Genomic DNA, 20,497 nt, shown 5'->3' on the forward strand with positions numbered 1-20,497 from the left:
GACTCTATTTATATGTCCAAGGCACCAATAAGTCACTCCTTAGATGTTTTTTGTATTTATGATCGGGGATATAGGAGTGTTTCTCTTACAAATCCTCCCTCTCTTGTTGTTAATTAATATTTTGCAGCGTACAGCTGCGAGAGTTGTCTTACTACTTATTTGTCTCTTTGGTGCAGACCCTTTTCTTAACATGGAGAACTTAGGCTTGTCATACACGAGGGAGGAGTTCGAGGCTATCATGAATGACGATTCTTTGTTTTCAGATCCCTTGATATCCCAAACTATTGCTCAAACCACTGAATGGGAAAAACTTGGGGAACAGAAGCGTAGCCGCATAAGAGCTATCCTGCATGGGACCATGCTAAAGGAATACCTGAATAATAATCTGGCCCGAAAGGTCTCCTAGTCACTAATGCCCATAGAATCTTTCTGGATGATGCAGTGTTCAGGAAGGAATGGGCCCAAATTGCCTGGCACTGCACACGGGACTGGGCAATTTTAATCATTAAGACAGCCCTACGCCTGTCTGAGGCCTTGATGGTTGAGATACAGCAGAGAGAGAGTCATTTTAAAGCCACTTTAACTGGCTTTAAGAAACGTCTAGATGATCTAAATAAAGAAGTTAATGAGTACAAAGAAAACTTTTCCCAATCAAAGCCCAAAAATTTAAAAAAGATCTGAAGAGATGGTCCTATGTGAAAACTTACCCCTATTCCAGTCCTGACTATACACCCCAAAATGCAAATGATGATAACTTCGAGACATCAGATGATTCCCACATGAGTGGGTCCTCCACAGGGAGCACGGGGTCAAGAAGAGGTGGACGAGGTAGGGGCAGAGGTCGAGGTTTCCAACCCCCTATATGGCAGCCCTACCCACAAGGACATAATTTTCATCCTAACATGTTCCAACAACCACAACAGTTTCCACCTATGATGGGTTGGAATGGGAAGCACCGCTTACAGCGGATATATCGCATCGCGCTGACAGTGCATCGCTGCTGTTACATCGTGCACGACATTACATCGCATGTCATCAGGACACATGCAAGTGCATCGCATTTCCTTGTACAACGTTAACCATTACATCGGAAATGGAGCGCAGGCACTCCATTACATTGAAACATTAACAGATATGACATTTTTCTAATTACATTGGCATCCGGTCTTTAACGGGCATATTTATTTATTTATTTAAGAGACTTTTTAACAGATATGACATTTTTCCAATTACATCGGCTTGTTGATTGGGCCATTTCTTTAACGGGCATATTTGTTTATTTAAGACATAAGACGTGATAATTTACAAGCTTTTCGGTAAACGTATGCATTTTACTATGGCACCAGCCACGCGTAATCTAAACGAGTACAATCTGATAAAAAATGATCAATACTTCTGAATGAGGTACGTCAAAGTATCAAATGGTGACATCCAATACATGTTGAAGGCTTGTCGGTGTACCGTCACTGCCTGCTAGTCAATTTCACTGCCCCCCTCGAGCCAGTGAAGCAGCCTAATGTGCCATTCATCCTTCCAGAGCCAGTGCTTTAAATGAGCAGGGGTTTTGCCTTATAATATATATACCTCCCACCCCCCCCAACCCATTGGCTGACAAGATTTTTAACGTGTGTGCTCAAACATCGCGCTCTGCTGAATGCTTTCGCCCACATGTTACCATCTAGTTTACCTACCAGCTGTCTCGATATGTCCAAGGCACCAATAAGTCACTCCTTAGTTGTTTTTTGTATGTATTGGTCTGTGCAAAGGGCAGACTGGTGATGCTAACTAATCAACACAACCTTTACTATGGTTTTCGGGTAATTTTCTTGGTTTAACTGTATGCCTTCCTCACAAGTTCATCTGGAAACATTTGAAAGCAGTACATACTCTCCAGTAGGTTAGAAATTTAATTTTACAGAATCTCTTGGATTTCTGGCACCAAATATGTGTATGGAGAAAGCGTCCACTGAATAAGGTGCAAACTTGTTCATGCAAACATGCTACATCAAGGTTGGGGTTCTCAGCATTTTTGGGGCATCATACGTATCTTTTTATTAAATTTACCCAGATTTTCCATGGAGCTTGAGACATATTTATCCAAGTTTTGTGGCACCTGTGTGCCAGCAAGTTAACACAAGGGCACCACAATACCTAGATGAGATTTACCAATCCACGCACGGCTACCTTGCATAGCCCTGCAGTCCTTGGTTCATATGGAGAAATAGGTTTCAGCACAAGTACCTGCCTTGCATTATACTGCCCAGGGAGGTATTCCACAGTTGAGCGTGGGTGTTCCTATGCATCCACCCATGGATTTTGGCACATTCCCTGATTTTTCCTGAGTGGTAGACCTGGGAATTCATTCAAATGCTGCAATTTCCCAGGAGAGGTAGAACAATGAAGTATATTAATTTCCCCTCGTTATTTCCTCATGTAGAAAGAGGATAATGGCTCAAAGTATTGTTTTGCTGTGTAAAGATGTCCCTTCCTGCACCAGGGTGCAAGGGTGCCATTAATGGCACTAGTCACTCAAAAGTGCTTGGTAGATATTGAACATTCTGCTGCATTGCATTGTGTGAATGAATGATTAATACAGCACTAGATGTTTTAATTGAGATTTTATTCTACACCACACTTTCTGGTTCAGTTACCAACCGTACTTAGTGGAGGCAAAGGAGTAAGTTGTGTAAATTGTGCTTTTTTTCACTCTCTTCCAAGTCAGTCTGCTTAACTAATCAATTTGAGAAAATGAAGGATTCTGGTTTAGGATTGGAGAAGTAGAGCATAATGGCTTATTGTTCCGATATTGTTGAGGTCAGAGAGTGAGAGAGAAACATATTAGCACTAGAAGCGAAGCAGAGGCAGAGGTAGCAATACAATACGTTAGCTGTTTTTTTATGAGTTTAACATGAAGAATCATAAAGTCATTCAGTGGTGAATTAATCAATCACTCAGGGAATTTTAAAGCGCACTACTTACCCTTGAAGAGATACTGTTGAACTTGGTCCTTTTGTAGGGCCATCCCTATACATTTTGCCTTCCTCCTCATATTTTTTGCTGAACTCATTTTTGCTGGCTTTAGGACTCTGTGACCTTTACCCTTGCTAACCAGTGAAAAAGTGCTTGTGGTCTCTCCGTAAAACATGGTAGGATTTGCTTATTTCCAATTGCCGTATTTAATTTACTGTAGGTCCCTAATAGATTGGCACTACATGTGCACAGGGTCTGTAAATTAAATGTTGCTAGTGAGCCTGCATCACTAATTGTCCTTTCCACTTAAGTACCTCATTATCCATGTCTCAGACCTGCCATTCCAGAGCCTTCGTGTGCAGTTTTAAACTGCCATTTCGCCCTGGCTAAATAAACCTACTTCCAGACTCAAACGTGCCTTTTTAATACATATAAGCCACACTAGGATAGGCTCTGAACACCCCAGAAGGCAAGGTGTAATACATTTAAAATGTTGGACATTTACTTTTCAAATGTACATGTTGTGGTATTGAACAGCTCTTACATTTGTTTTTCACTGCTTCTAGACCAATCCCTCCCATAGGATAACATTGAAGTTGCCTTATTACATTTTGTAAGTGTAATATTCAAATGGAAAGGGATAACCAGTTCATGTATGGTATCTCAAGAATCCTAATTTTAAATACTTACTTATGGTGCAGCCAGTTTATTCTGAAAATTGAACTTTTAGAAAATTGAAGAGCAAAAACTAGGACTGACAGTCTTAGACAGAATGCGCACAACCTAAATGCACTCAACTGTGTGTTGAACAAATGCATAAAAAAATTAATTAATTCGTAATTCATATTGCATAAAGAAATTCATGTAAAAGAACTTGATCTTCTCAAATTTTCTAAGAAGATTACAGGATGTCAATCAATTGCACACTTCATGCTTTTTGTTTATTCAATCATAGTTTTGAAATAGTTCAGGAAAATTCATAACTTAAGTGGACAAATCAGGCTTGGAGTATATCAATCCCAATGCATTTCGGGTGTACACCTTCACCCTTCGTCAGGGGAAATCTACAAGTAAATCATATTAATGATCAGTGGTTTATACAAAAAACTCTGTTTACATGTACACATCAGAGAGGTCTGAATGACCAATGACTATTCAATGAGATGATTAGCTCCCATACTCTTAAATAGACACCTCTAGTGTAATCCTAAAGAGAAAAGGGCATAAAAAATTAGTAGAATGGTATTTGTTGAACAGTGAATGCAGAAACCTCTATAACAAAACTGTGTCCCGACTGAAAACGGTGTCATCTTAAAGCCATGTACGCATTCCAACTAGAGACTGTGAAGTGCTTTTAGAAACCCCTATGAGTAAGTATGAATATGCAGAGAGAGGCAACATGCCTACAATACCCAGCTAGACCATGAACATACCTCCACACAACTGAACCTAAAAAAATCTTAGTTCTCAGCAGGGCCATGATGCTTCGCGCCTGCTTCCAATGACCTCTGTCCCCCAAGATAGAGGGAATCTGTGCTTCTTAATACCTCTAGAAGCTAAACTGAGGGCGCGACCTGGAAACAGCAACGTGAACTGTAAGCTATAAAAGTTAATAACTGAAACAATGACTGTATCGATTTCTTAAAGGAAATCGATAATGTCAGTGCCTTGCCTCACCTGTATCGACTGAAATTGCAGAATCTAAATGTTACCTTAACTTCATGCACAAAATATTGGCGGCTTCAATAACAGAAGTACTCTGCTGTTCAGTCACCTCAAACTATCTGTGTGAATCTAACAAACTAAATAAACACAAACTGCCAAGTCTAAATTAGCTCCACCTTTCCCCGAGGACTATTACTCACTAAAAGCTGCGTCCAGTAAGTCCTGTAGTCTTTATCACGCTCTATCTGCTTCGTACTGAGACCGAATATCAGCGTTACCTCCCACGGGATAATTAGTCCAGCTCGTTGCGCTTGTGAACTACGTCACCGTCCCAAGGAATACAGAAGTGGATGTAGGACTAAAGGAACACCAATCCTGCGTGTATACTGCGGGGGCCATCTTAGATAGTGCCGGAATATGTTGTGCCTAAACGCGTTAAACCATACTGTGCTTCATGAAACCCAGTAACAACCATGCAAATTGTATAAAACTGAACACATTGTGATCTGACTCCACTTTAACAAATATGAACATGTGGGTGTGTTGAATTATGACAAAGAAACCTTTAGACTTGCCAATCACATGAGAGTGTGTGGCATTGCGTCTTCTGTGTCTTTCACATATAGGGTACGATTGCTTGACTTTTTTAGCTCAAATACAGCACATATCTTACATAATTTTGTTTCTTTCTGGTTCAAACCGCATAGAAATCATTCTTATCTGCAGTAATACTTCTGATATATCCACAATCTCTGAAATTCAAATTTAGTCATTTCTACATATAGGACCCGATTTACAAAATGAACTTAAGACTAAATCCTAAACTTAGTACTATTTGATATTCACAGAATGCACTTACTACTTTTGGTATTCACAGAATGAACTTACTACTTTCGGTATTCACAGAATAAATTTACTACTTTCGGTATTCACAGAATAGACTTACGACTGCTATCTTTACGTCCGCTTCCGGGCCATAATTTCCACCTCCGTGCCAGAATTTACGGGGCTGCGGCAGAATTTATGATTCTGGGCCGGAATTTACTGCTCTGCATCGGAATTTCCAAATTAAAGCCGGAATTTATGATTCCGGGCCGGAAGATGTATATTTAGGCAGTTGGTCATGTTAGCCAAGGGTAAACACCTGTCCAAGTGCCTACTATCCCCCACCATGGATCAGCTGACACACTGCAGCCAATCCTAGCCCTGCAGCATGTATAAATGCAGAGTAGACACAAACAAACCCTTTCAAGATGTCACTGAATGTGTTTGTAGCACTGCCCCTTGCCATGCAGCAAAAGTACTTGAGGAGGAGGAGGAGAGCGGAGAAGCTCTTCATACAGAGGATCAACCTATTTGGAATGTCCAGCCAAGATGTAAGGGCCAGGTACCGTTTCCCTCCAGGAGTCATCTTCGATATGGTAAGTGAGTGGGAGCAGGAACTTGATTCTGTGACCTGCTGCTCACATGCAATACCAGCATATCTCAAGATCCTTTCTGCTCTCCATTTCTTTGCCACTGGGTCTTTCCAAATGGTCTCCAGTGACCATGTGGGCATTTCCCAGGCGAGCCAATCGCGGTGACTGCGTCAGGTACTGAGATGCATCACTGCTAGAGCCCCCAAGCACATACAAATGCCACATACACTGGCCATGAGACAAAGGGCAGCAAGATATTTCTATCTCCTTGCACAATTCCCACGTGTGCTGGGTGCAATTGATTGCCCCCATGTAGCCCTTCAGCCACCCTGCCACATTGCACACATCTTCTGCAACAGACAAAGATGGTATTCCATCAATGTGCAAGCTGTCTGAGATGCCAGTGGGAGGTTTATCAATGTGCAGTACCCATGACAGCTTCATATTCTGCATGTCACCTCTTGCCCAGCGGATGGCTGCTGGAGAATTTGGCAACATGTGGCTACTGGGTAAGTACCAAGCACAAAAATGAGTGATATGTGCCATTGAAATGTCTGAATGCCCCCCAATATTAATCATAAGAATCATAACCCGACAGACACTGCATGTACTAACGTGTAGATCATGTTCTGTGCAAGTCAAAGAAGGAAATGTAAAGAACTGCCCTTTCTGCCTTCCTCAGGCGACACTGGGTATGCATTCTCCCCACATCTCCTTACCCCTTACAGGCGTGCAAACACTGTACCTCAGCATAGGTACAATAGGGCACACATACAGACTCAAGCCATCATAGAGCACACTTTTGATCTGTTGAAGTCGCAATTCAGATGTCTCAACCTACAGGGGGTGTGCTGCTGTACTCCCCAGAGGTCGTCTGCAAGATCATATTAGCCTGTTGTGTTTTGCACAACATTGCTTTAACGCATGGCTTACACATACCTCTGGAACCTCGGTTAGCTCTGAATCTGGGAAACCGGGCATTGCACATAACCAACGTCAGGGCATGCAAGTCCGTGACCAGCTTGTTGCCACATTTTTCACATGAGCAACCTGTAGTGTCATGGACAATATGTGGTTTGCTGTCTATTATCAATGATGAAACTTGGATAGACACGACTGTGTCAAAAAATCCTACCCTGAGACGACTTTGCAAGCCACACTAACTCACTAAACTAAATCACAGCTGCTGACAGTAGTTAAAAGGTGGAGCGTGCCCCAGAGCTGGACCTCATGAGGATGGGCCAAATAATCACAAAAGGCCATAAACCTTGCATAATCATGGGCCCAGAATGTGAGTGATGATGTCATGGGTGAATCAGGCACCATGGGGCAGATTAACAATAACTGGTGCATCCCTGCATATCAGCAAGGATGCGCCAGTTATTTTGCGTCACAGCAGACAACCCTTGCACCATCATGGATGCGCTGCTTTTACAATGTGGCGCACCATGGCGCAAGAATAGACAGATGTGTGACGCATCTGCTGCCATAAAGGTGACGCACTGCTGGAGTCGTGTCGCATGTGCAACGACGCTCCAGCAAGGTTTGCGGTGACCCTGGTGCCTAACATGATGCGTCAATCCTTACGCCTGCTTCAAGCAGGCACAGGGTTTTGACGCAGCATGGCCATAAAAGTGACTGAATGAAATTTTGTAGATTTCCCTCAGCCACTTTTAGTCGGCGTTCCTGTGCCGGAACGCTCCCCTGCGGCAGAACGCCCAACTATGGTGCAGGGCTTTACAACGTGACACATCTCCCAGATGCGTCACATAGTAAATACCCCGCAGCATGGCTCTGGCTTTGCGCTGCCACTGCGTCACAAAAGTGACACAACTGTGGTGCAAATGTGGCATAATGGGTATGTGTCTGTGATATATCCACACTGCTCCACACCAATGTTACGTAACATATCACACAACTCTGATAATGAGCACTCAATATGGACTACATGTAACATAATGCAAAGTAGGAGAAAATGAAACTGGGGTTTGATGTTGTATCAGCCCCCACTTGTCTGTGCAGAAATGTCATTAAATGGTCTTTTCCCCCTTTTGTTACATATCCATGATTCTCACCTGCGCTGTTATTTCAGTTTTTTCTACAACAGAACAGCAGGATGACAGTGGATTTGATTGCTGATTGTGGATGGATCACAATGAATACAAAATGGCTGCAATTTACTTCCTATGATGTATTTCCTGTCTACCACTTCCTGTATAACATTTCCTTTATGATATAATGTGTTCTGGATCATTTTTTTGGAGGTTACGGCCCAAAAATGTATCCGGAAACTACGCTTTTGGGCTGCAATATCCGAAAATAAACTGGAACACATCATTTCATACAGGCAATGTTGTACAGGAAGTGGGAGACAGGAAATACATCACAGGAAGTAGTTGGCAGCCATTTTGGGTTCATTCTGAGTCATCCTCTATCACTGATCAGATCCTCAAACATCCTGCTGCTCTCATCACACTTTCTTTCCCCTAAAATGGCTGAGGAGTATGAAGAAAGAGCACCCCCTTTCTCAGAAAGGGAATTGGACATCTTGGTAGAGGGGGTGCTTGACAAATTTCCTCAGCTATATGGGGACCCTGAGTACCAGCTGAGCACAAAAGATAACAATGGGGGGAGGTAGAGTATAGAGATAGGATTCTCACTCCACGGGCACTGGTAATTAAACAAGAAGAATCCTACTCAGAGTGCACACCTCAGGGATGGGGGACACTCAGTGTTGTGTAAAATACCCCTCACACACCAACAGGCCCCTTGGTGTCATGCTTCATCATTGGGGTCTTTGCATCCCGCTAAGGGGATGCGGCGTGCTACGACCAGCGTTTACGCGGGAGCACTGTAGAGGTTGACTATGTGTGGTGTGTGTTAGGTGCAAGTGATGGGGTATTAGAAAATGTGAGTGAAGGGTGTGGTGAGGATTAAAAAGTACCTGGCTAGTGGGTTCTGTGAAAAAACTTTATTCGAGACCCCTAGCTGGTGCTATTAAAAAGAAGTGCAAAGTGAGGTCAGTTGCTCTAGGGTGGTAGAAGGAGGCCGACTCAGGCGGATTTTATTAAGGATCCACCTACCTACCCTGTCGTTCTGGAGATGCTCATGAGGCAGGACACAACAGTCACTATGAGACATGCAACTGCATGATCCCAAAGAAACCGCTGTAGGCACATAGTAGCCTTTTTTTTCACTGTAAATAAATTCACTTTTTTCTAATTTAAGAGAAATACATTTTTTCTTAAAAACACGTGAGTAGGGTTGGGAAGTTGTGCCCCCGTCCTGAAGAAGGAACACTGAGTTCCGAAACATGTCGACGCACACCAGAGGTAGTGTCCATAATAAGACAACTGACCTCACTTTGCACTTCTTTTTAATAGCACCAGCTAGGGGTCTCGAATAAAGTTTTTTCACAGAATCCACTAGCGAGGTACTTTTTAATCCTCACCACACCCTTCACTCACATTTTCTAATACCCCATCACTTGCACCTAACACACACCACACATAGTCAACCTCTACAGTGCTCCCGCGTAGTCGCTGGTCGTAGCACGCCGCATCCCCTTAGCGGGATGCGAAGACCCCAATGATGAAGCATGACACCAAGGGGCCTGTTGGTGTGTGAGGGGTATTTTACACAACACTGAGTGTCCCCCATCCCTGAGGTGTGCACTCTGAGTAGGATTCTTCTTGTTTAATTACCAGCTGAGCACTGCAGCTGGGGCCAGGCTATGGGCCAACATCGGCCATCGCTGCAGTACAGCAGGAGTGTACACCAGGAGTGCTAGGGCATGCCACAAGCGCTGGGAGGACCTAAAGAGCTGGTCCCGCCAAAAGGCTACAGAGCTGGTGGGCTAGTCTTCCCAGCACTGTATGCATAATCTTCACCTCTCCCCACTGTACTGGAGGATCCTGCGAGCAGCTTGGCTGACCTTCCATGCTCAGCTGGAGGAGCATGAGCAGCAGGTACCTAGTAAGTGCATCATATGCAATATGTAGTATAATGTGAATGAAACAGTGTTGTTCTATTGTGTGTTCCATGCCTCCATTCACCAATGCTGTGTCCTTGCAGCAGTCACCAAGATTAAAAAGGCACACTTTGGCATATGGACTGTGCAGGGCAGAGTGCATTTTGGGAGTTGTAGTTTCTTCATGACAACTGGATAAATGAGCCAAACTTGTGCATTCATATTGAATGCTGCTCTGCCAGCACCACTACCATTGAATCAAGGAAATCATAACTGATGTGTGCATTGTGCATTGGATGAGCAATGGTAAAGACAGTGTCCAGTCAAGGCAGGCCAAAGGGTATTGGATGCTGTGACTTGCATTGCATTTGTAGAGTTTGGGTTCCAATTGAGACAGATCATCATGTGCCATGGAGCCAAGACAGACTTTGAGATCCTTGTATCACTCTTAAGTTTTCCTAAATTTTCATGGTGTGTCCACTGACGGACGTCTCACCCTCAGTGGCATGTGTGACATTTTACATGTATAGGTAGCTGTCACAACCACCCACCACTGTTCACCGGTGTACTGCACTACCTTTTAAGTCAAAAAAGCCAATATGTGGCACTGGATTGTCCAATGTGCGGATGGCAAAATGCTAGACTCACAATGTAGCTAGAGAAGTAGCCCAGACCCTATGTGGATGTGTGACCCACATTCGGCATTCCGTTTGTCCCATACAATCCTTCAAAGCAGATTACTCTTGTCCAGACATTAAATAGCTGATACTCTATATCAATGGCCAAATTCAATTAAATCTGGACTCTTCATGTTCTCCTTTGGTGGACAGTTTTGGAACTGGCACATGTAGCATTGACAGGACACACAGATCAAAAGAATGCTAAGGTTGAGGTTTGGCCAATACAGTTGCGTTAGCCACAATAATACATATGAGATGTCCATGTCAAACTCAATTCAGTAAATGACAGTGAACATACATGTAATGTAAGTTCATAAACACAGAGGGGCAGATTTACAAGGCCCTTGTGCCTCTTTTACACCACCATTGGGTCACTTTTGTGTCGCAGTGGCGGCACAAACCAAGCGCCATGCTGCTGGGTAATTACAACGTGACCCATCTGGGAGATGTGTCACGTTATACAGCCCTGCGCCACATGTAGGCGTTCTGGCACTGGGCTGGGCGTTCTGATGCAGGAACGCCTCCTAAAAGTGGCTGAATGAAATCTACAAGATTTCAATCAGTCACTTTAGGGCCATGCTGCATCAAAACCCTGCGCCTGCTTGAAGCAGGCGTAAGGATTGTTGCAGCATGTTAGAGATAGGGCACCCCAAAGCCTTACTGGAGCGGCGTCGCGCTTGCGACGCCACTCCAGCAAAGCACCGCTTTTCTGCCAGGGATGCGTCACGCATCTGCCCACCCAAGTGCCACAGTGTGCCGCATTGTAAATGCAGCGCATCAGGGGTGGTGCACGGGTGGGCAGATGCATCACAACTCTTTTGGCACATCTCTGCTTATGCGCCAGAAGTAGTAAATCGGCCCCTGACAACTGTAGATTGTGATCAGAGGAGAACAAATTCTTACCTTGGATAATCTATGTATATGCCTCGTCCTGCATGAAACAACCACCACATCAGGATTTTGCTTACATTTCAGGAGGCACAGCTGGTGAGACGGAAGACCTGCAGGAACAGTTCCGGAGCAGGAGGACTTCAGTTCGCTGGCTGCTACACCCTCTTTCCACCAGCGAGAAAGAAGAGGAGGAGGAGGGGACCTCAACATCAGGAGGCAAGGGGATTGCACCCGTCCGGGATGAGGAAGAACACGACTCTGGTGCTACGTTCTGGGTGGAGGCTGTGGACATTGAAGGTGGGGGGAAGGACCGGACACCTCTGACCATGATGTGGTGGAGAGCCACTCTCCCACACACTCTTCACCAGTGGCTATTAAAGTGGTGTCCCTGGGGCAGGCCAACATTCAATCTGGGCCTGTCATCCACCCCTCCCTACCTCTAGAGTCCCCCATGCCACCGGGGGCTCCAGCTCCATCCCCTGCAACCTGTCCTCCTCGTAATCGCCAAGCCGAACACATCTTCTCCGGAACTGAGGCACCACATCCCTCCTGTCCCCCCAGGCCCCTCCCGATGTTGTTCCTCCTGTGGCTGTGCCAGGGGACTTGAGTTGGATGGTTGAGGGTCAGACAGACATGTCCGCTCGCATCATGCTACAAGTGTGTCTAGAGATACGCACAATACGAGCGGACCTTGTACAATATCTGGACAACCTCGTCTCTAACATCCATTCCCTGACCACAGCCATGTTGTCTGTTGTCTCACAAATCCCTTCCCATACCACCGTCAATGTTTCCCTATGTCTGTTGTCCCACACTGTTTCCCCCGTACTTCTTGTGTGTCACGATCCCATGTGGTGCCTGTTTATGCACCAACGAGTCGTGTGCCTGCATCGGACAGTGAGGATCGGGACATTGTGGTCCTGGAGGATGACCAGAAGGACACTTGACTTTTTGGCTGAGACGTTGTTGTGGACAAAGATTTCATTTTCCCCTTGTAAATAGACTGGTTTCCCTGACGCTCCCTGGCGTATTATATTTTTTTGCCCCACCCCAATCCAAGTTCCCTTCTCCTTCTGCATTAGGATCATCGTGTGTTTTCCTTTCTCCCTTCCAAACGGACGTTTATTTTCTGTTCCTACATAAATATCTTTGAGGATTTCTACTTAGTTTAACTTGTTTGACTTCATTTTGAAAGTCTGCTTCCAAATATGGACACCTATTTTGTGAATCATATGCTATGCACATAATAGCGTGTTGCAATGATGGGTTATACTTGTAACTGTGTCTCACACACACACACACACACACACACACACACATGCCTACATAGTTAGACAGGACATGATACACACCACAATATTACTTTTGTAGTTCTTTATTTTCACTATACACCTAAGGACCCCAAGACAAATTGACCACTTGAATGTCACTGGCGATGTTTGCGACTCCGCAATTTTGGGGGTGATGATGGCTGTGAGGGGGCAGGTTGTGAGCTTGTCGCCTACGTGTATGTGGGTGTTGTACAGGGTGATCTACAAGTGCAGGTGCAGATGGCGTCTGCACATTTGGTGTCTGTGCCTGGACAAGGACTGGTTGTGCAGGTGGTGGGAGTGACTGTACAGGGCTTAGTGGTGGTTTTGCAGGTGGTGGGAGTGACTGTACAGGGGTTGGTGGTGGTTGTGCATGTGGTGGGGTGGTGGGATTGACAGTACAGGGGTTGGTGGTAGTTGTGCAGGTGCCAGTGGTGGGGTTGGTGGGAGTGACTGTACAGGGGTTGGTGGTGGTTGTGCATGTGGTCAGGTGATGGGAGCGACTGTACAGGGGTTGGTGGTGGTTGTGCAGGAGGTGCAGGTAGTGGGGTGCCTGTTCAGGGTGCCGGTATGTTTGTGTACCTTTGCTGTGGTGCTGTGCACTTGGTGGTACAGGTGTGTAGATGTGCTGTCCAGCAGGCAGATATGATTGTTCTCCTCCCTGCGTTGGCCGTGAAGAGAGACTTTGGATCACTCTCACCATGCCCTCCATTATCTTCATGGCCAAGGCATGGTGTCTTCCACTCTCTTCCCTTTGGATGGATATCAGGTCTGTCATATTCCAGGACATGTCCTGCAAAGTTCTATCCATCCTATCCAAAGCTTGGCTCACCCTGTCCACCACCTGAGGGAATTGGACCATGTCCTGCAGGGAGACATGTCTGACAGGGTAGCCCCTATGGCAAAAATGTCCTGCCTCACATCTGCCTGCTGATGGAAGAACTCCTGCTCCCACTGGCCACCATAGCCAGATGCAGGCCCCCTCTGCAGGTGTCTTCCAGGGATGAGATGAGCATGTCCAACAACAGCAGGTGGAAGACTGTGGGCAGGAGAATGGTGCCCAGGGGATACATGTACCACAACAGGGCTGGAACTTCCCGCAGATGGTGTAGCGAATGGCAGTGTAGTAATCAGGGTTCTCAAGGCCTACATGCTCCAAAGATAACCCACTTACATTCAAGAACTGTTGGCACGGAAGCTGTAAAAGGCAAAGAACAAGTTTATTAAGACCCCATGGGGTGGTGGTACACTCCAACAGCACCCTTCGGTAATGCAAGAGGTATCACACCGAACACCGGTGTGACCCCGATTTATATACAATTTTGGGGCAATAAAAGATAGGCGGCACAAGTTGGAACATATTTAGGTACATAAATGGTCATGTTTTGGAATACTGCCAGCTCATTGGAGGGGGCACAACTCCGCTGGTCAGTTTGGCGCACATTCCTGAGGGCTTACTGGTCAGTGGAAACTGCGCATGTGCGGCTTGACCAGTACTAAAAATAGCCTGTTGCTGGGCAAACTGAAGTGGTCAGTGGAACGAACAACGGACTAAAGGGCATGCCGGCCACGAGGCCGCTTATGGTCTAAGATGGCCGCCACAACATTCAAAATGGCGTTTTCATATATAGCCAAGTTAAAGGAGGACAACGTGTAGTTTCAGCCAATCGCTAACGGGGAAATGCCAATTACAACAGACGACCCTTTTAGCGTTTGGCTGAATCTACCTCATAATGAACATAATCAGGATGCTCGTCCTCGATATCTATTAACATAATTTGTGTTACTTCTTTATGAAGCATCATTTTGTCATGAGCAAGAGCTCGTCTTGATGGTATGCAAGCTGATAGGCACATAGAACATAAGGCTGGACCACATTGAATACATAGGCATATAAGAAACATTGCTCCCACAATGATACATAGAATCGTCAACAGTTTCCAGCCCCAGGTAGAAAGCATAGACCAGAACCATCCCGAAAGTGTCCAAGTTCCATTGTCCGGGTGTATCTCAGCTGCAATTTTGTGAAGCTTGGATATGGCATCATAAACAGATGGAGAATTGTCCGGAATGTATACACAGCAGCTGCTCCCGATAATTCTACATGCCCCCCCACGATCAGCCAAAACTACGTCCAACACCATCCTGTTTTGGAGCGTGACAATTCTAGAAATCTGTAGTTCCTCAGTGATGTTTCCCAAGGCAATGGCAGTGTCATTTGCTACAGCCTCGACAACACGTGTTAGTCGTCTTATTTTCCGGCTGTTCAGTGCAGCCCCCACGAAAGAGAATAATCCCAAATTGAAGTCCACATACTGTTGCAGAGCAGTATCGGTTTGGTCGATGTCATCCAGAACAACAGTTCGCTTAACCCTATTCAAGACGTTATCATGGTATAACATATAATCATTGTGATACATTGGTGGGGCAATGAATACAGGGGGTAGCACAAACGATACGTAGCACGTGCCCAACCATCCCAATGGAAGCTGATGGTAACCCTTTGTTCCACAAATGAAATACGTATTTCGTGATGCAACAAATGAGATGCCATTCGGGCTATCAAAAGTGAGAGTAATATTACATTCGCTTTTCCCCACCGCAATCGAACCCTTATTTCTGATACATAAATCGGCTTTGGTAGCAATGACATTAATAACATGTGCGCTAGATACATTAATATTCCTCTGGTTGCTATACACACGTGGGGCAGACACATTATCGGGCCTGTACTCCTCCCATTCAAATCGAGTACCCTCAGCCCGTGGAAACCCATCCTTGTCATGGGAGCACACTTTATTCAAACGGAAAAGCACCCCCCCTTTGGTTGGCCATCTCAAAGTAAAGAGGAGGGTGTACCAGGCGTTGCATGACCCATTATGTGAAAACGGGAGTGGAATAAGTGGGGTGCCCCCTCTCTTTTGGTGCCCTGGCAGCATCCCACACACCCAGCAATTTGAAGTATTGGTCATGTTATGTGTGTGGTGAAGAATCTGAATAAAACTGTTATTTAGATACGTTTGCCGATGTCGTTCTTCATGAAAAGGTAATGTAAAGTGAAAATGTTCAGACGGGGCCGGGGTAGTCGGCAGCAAATGTTCACGTACAGGCACCACAAGTTCAACTACCCAGGCTATAACAGCTATCACCACAATAGTCAGAACAAAAAGGAAGGCACCCAATACTTTCTTATCACGTGATGCCGTTGATGCCATAGTTCAGAAATGTTCGTGCAAAGTCTCAAATAGCACAAATTGTTCACAAAGTCTCAGATACACGTGCGTGTATACCTAAAAAAGAAAAATGCGGTGCTGAACTCCGAGGTAGCCGTTGTTTTCTTTACCGGGCCAAGACGGGTGTCGCTACACTGGCAGAACTGATCCCCCCCCCCTTGGAATTCCCGGTTTCCGTTTCACAAACCTGGAGCGGTAACCAACCAGTCATAAAAATGCAAAAAAAACCAATCTTCTTATCGAGGACGCAAGTTGTAGCGCTCTCGTCCGGCAACAGCGTGGTCCGGGCAGGCTCCCTCAACTTCGGCCGACGTCACAGCTGGGCTCTTTTCTTTCTCCAAGATCTCTTTATAGTCGGTCAGCACAGCAGGAGTCACCAGATCCGGAGAGACACGGCGGCAGTGTGTCGAATGCACCCACCGCTTCCTGTTGGTCACTCGTACAGCGGTTCGGGTGGCAAGGAGGACCTGTTCAGGACCCTTCCACCTGGGCTCCAAACTGCTTGCTCTCTCAAACGAGCGAATCATGACATGGTCACCAGGGCGAAGATCATGGCCCTCTCCAGTAAAGTTGTCGGGGAGCGCTTCTCGAACCTGTTGGTGAATGGAGAGTAAATCATTTGTTAATCGTGCCAAATAGTCATTCATCATAATACAAGGCACATCATGTATTAGTCGCGGCTTAGGCACCCCCCAGATATTCATGGGGCGCCCAAACACCACCTCATAGGGCATAAGGCCAGTTCGTGAATGGGGTACTGATCTAAGAGAGAGTAGCGCTAGCGGCAACGCATCTGGCCACTTCAACGATGTAGACGCCACAATTTTGGCCAGTTTAAGTTTCAACGTAGCATTATACCGCTCGACCAAGCCTGCTGACTGAGGGTGGAATACAGCGTGGAACTTCTGCTGAATCCCTAACCCCTTCAGTACATATTCCACAATCTTTCCAACAAAATGAGGCCCATTATCGCTCCACAGAAACTTACAAACTCCGAAGCGAGGAAAGAATTCCCTAAGCAACACCTTAGCTGTTGTCAAAGCCGTATTATCTTTCGTGGGGAAGGCCTCAACCCATTTGCTAAAGGCACATACCACCACTAAGATGTACTTCAGGTTGTTGCAGCGTTCGAGTTGGATGTAATCCATTTGGAGTACCTCAAATGGCGCAGAAGGTGGAACGAACCATCCTTTCGGAGTATGGGTCCCCTTTCCAGGATTGTGTTGTAAACAAACCAGGCAGGTCTGCACTACTCTCTTCGCAGTATTAGTAATCTCGGGATGTTCACAAACTCGTGTTAAGAGCCGAGTGATTGCAAGAGCTCCGACATGCGCCAGTCCATGTGTCATCTGGACCATCGCCTGCAAATAAGCCGCAGGCAATTTCCACTTCTCCATGTCTTTGCTTCTCCAACAACCCTCGTCATCGAGTACCCCATCTGCTGCCCATGCCGCAAGTTCAGATTCAGTAGCTGACTTTTGAATATCCAGTATTTCTGCTCTAGCATCACTCCATCGCTCAGCCTGCGATTGTACCACGTACATGGGGGAGCTGGTTCGGGACATAGCCGTTTGTCTTGCTATGCTGTCTGCAAAGGCATTTCCTGGGCCCACTTTATCCGTGATCTTTTTATGGGCGCTGCACTTCACTATCGCTACTTTCTTTGGGCCTAGCAGCGCATTTAAGAGATCACACACTAGCTCTCCGTGCATAATGTGCTCTCCATGAGATGTCAAAAACCCACGTTCTCTCCAGAGTAGCCCGAAGTCATGTGCCACTCCAAAGGCGTACCGGCTGTCCGTGTATATGTTCACACTTAGACCAGTACTTAATTCGCAGGCTCTTGTTAAGGCTATCAGCTCTGCTGCCTGAGCCGACTTTTGTGGTATCCTAGCTGTTTCTACCACTGTCTTAAGCGTCGTAATCGCATAGGCTACGGAAGTAGTACCATCTGGTAGCCTTAAACACGATCCATCGACCCACAGTTCCCCATCCACATCTGGAAGTGGGACATCCTGTAAGTCGACACGACCCTTTGTCTGTTCCTCGGTCAGGAAAACACAATCGTGATGTTTTTCTTCCTGACCCTCCTCGGGCGGATAGGGCAATAAAGTGGCAGGGTTCAAAGTAGCGCATCTTTTTAGCGCCAAGAGTGTCAGCTCATATCCTGTTAGCCGTGCACTCGTAAGGTATTGGGTCTTTGTTTGGTTTAGCAGGGCATCTACTGCGTGAGGAACTAACACCAACAATTTGTGCGATAACACTATTCCCTCACTCTGTCGTATGGCCACTGCTGTCGCTGCCACCGCTCGAAAACACCTAGGCAACCCTCGCGCTACAGGATCCAGAATAGCAGAGAAGTATGCACATGGTCTATGCTTATCCCCGTGTAATTGCACTAACACTGACAACGCGCACCCATCATTCTCGTGCACGTACAATGTGAAAAGTTTTGTGTAGTCTGGTGTGCCTAACACGGGTGCGGAACAAAGGGCCTGTCTCAACTGCTCAAAAGCCTTCTGACATTCATCTGTCCACTCAAGGGGCATTGTTGTAGTTTTGGACAGTAACGCTAGCAAAGGTTTTATAATATGTGAAAACCCCATGATCCATTGTCTACAGAAGGACGTTAACCCTATGAAGGCACGTACATCTCTCTGTGTGCGGGGAACTGGTGTGTCTAAAATTGCTTGAATTCGATCAGATGTTAATGCACGCCCCTCCTTAGACAACAGATGACCGAGGTAGGTCACCTGGGGTCTACAGTATTGGAGCTTTTTCTTGGAAACCTTATGATTGTTCTGTGCCAAAAAGGAAAGCAACGCAAGTGTACTCTGTTCACATTGTGCATAAGAGTCAGCGGCAAGCAGAAGGTCATCCACATACTGGATGAGAGCAACGCCAGCCTGTAATTCAAAGGAATCCAGCTGCCTTTTCAAAGCCTGGCTGTAGATGCTAGGACTTTCAGTATATCCTTGGGGAACACGACAAAATCTATACGATTTATTATTTAGCGTAAAGCCAAACAGGTATCTGCTATCAGGATGAACGGGGATGGAAAAGAACGCATTCTTTAAATCAATTACGCTAAACGTGGTGGCCGTTGGTGGAACCAAGGTAAGCAAGGTCGTAATATCGGACACCACCGGGTATTGGGGAATGACAATTTTGTTGATCTCTCGCAAATCAATAATAAAGCGATAGACTTTGCCATCCGTATCTCTCTTGAGGATCGGGAGAATAGGACTGTTGCAAACATTATAAGGGACCTCCTCCACAACCCCTGCAGAAATCAAATCCTGAACAATGTGTGTCAATGCAATTGCACCTTCTCTCGAAATCTTATATTGTGGCACTCGTGGTAGAGGGGCCCCCTCCTTAACAGTAATATGTATCGGTGGAATACGCATCTCTCCCACATCCGTATCTGAAGTCGCCCATAACGTGTGCGGGAGAGAGGCCAAAGCTGAAATATCTGAGATGGCGTAAAACCTGTCGGGGTCAGGATAATTGTCATTCAGGATAACCCGCACTCCCTCCGGGGCGCAACGTATTGTCGCTCGAAAATATTTAAGCAAGTCAATACCCAGGATATTGTCTGGGGTATGGGGTGATAACAAAAATTGACCAAAACTAAAGTATTTGTCAAGACATAGTGCAAGGGGCTTGGACAATGGGCTGGGGGAGGGTGTGCCATCAAACCCTACACATGTAATCATTTTGCCAGACAGGGGAGCCCTCGGAACCAAGTTTTTCGACAAAGCGCTACGTGTAGCTCCTGTGTCGACTAGAAATTGATCAGTAGAACCCAGATTACCCGCTGTTACATATGGACCCTGCTGATCTACCGGCACTTCAACTGATTCCTTACCCCATCCTACGCAGTCCTATGCATGCACATAATCCTGGTGTTCCACATTCTCTCCCTCCGAAATCTGATATTGATTCCGCCTATCAAACGTATTTCGTTCATCCTGGCCACGGCCCCTCTTCTCAACCTTTCCACGATCACTTCCACCACCTCTCGCTCCCGTATAACCTCCTCTCGACCTTCCACCTCCTCGACCATGCTGACTACGCTGCTCACGAAGTACCGGACAATCTTCGGCCCAATGCCCAAATTCCTTACAATAAGCACACTAATCCTCCGCTATGTCCGTACGACCATACGACGTATTTCCACCACCCCATCTACCTCTATCATTCCCTCTACCCTGTGTTCCCCGAACCTGCGCCAACATCACCTTCGTTTTCAATTCCTTCGCCTTTTTCTCTACACTTTCTTTAGCCTCCAATTCCTGCCGCTCATAATACTGAGCCATAGTTAGCAAGGACGCAGGGGTCGCCGTGGCCCAGGAAC

This window comes from Lissotriton vulgaris, chromosome 4_1 (assembly GCF_964263255.1).
Source record: "Lissotriton vulgaris chromosome 4_1, aLisVul1.2, whole genome shotgun sequence".
Lineage (NCBI taxonomy): Eukaryota > Metazoa > Chordata > Amphibia > Caudata > Salamandridae > Lissotriton > Lissotriton vulgaris.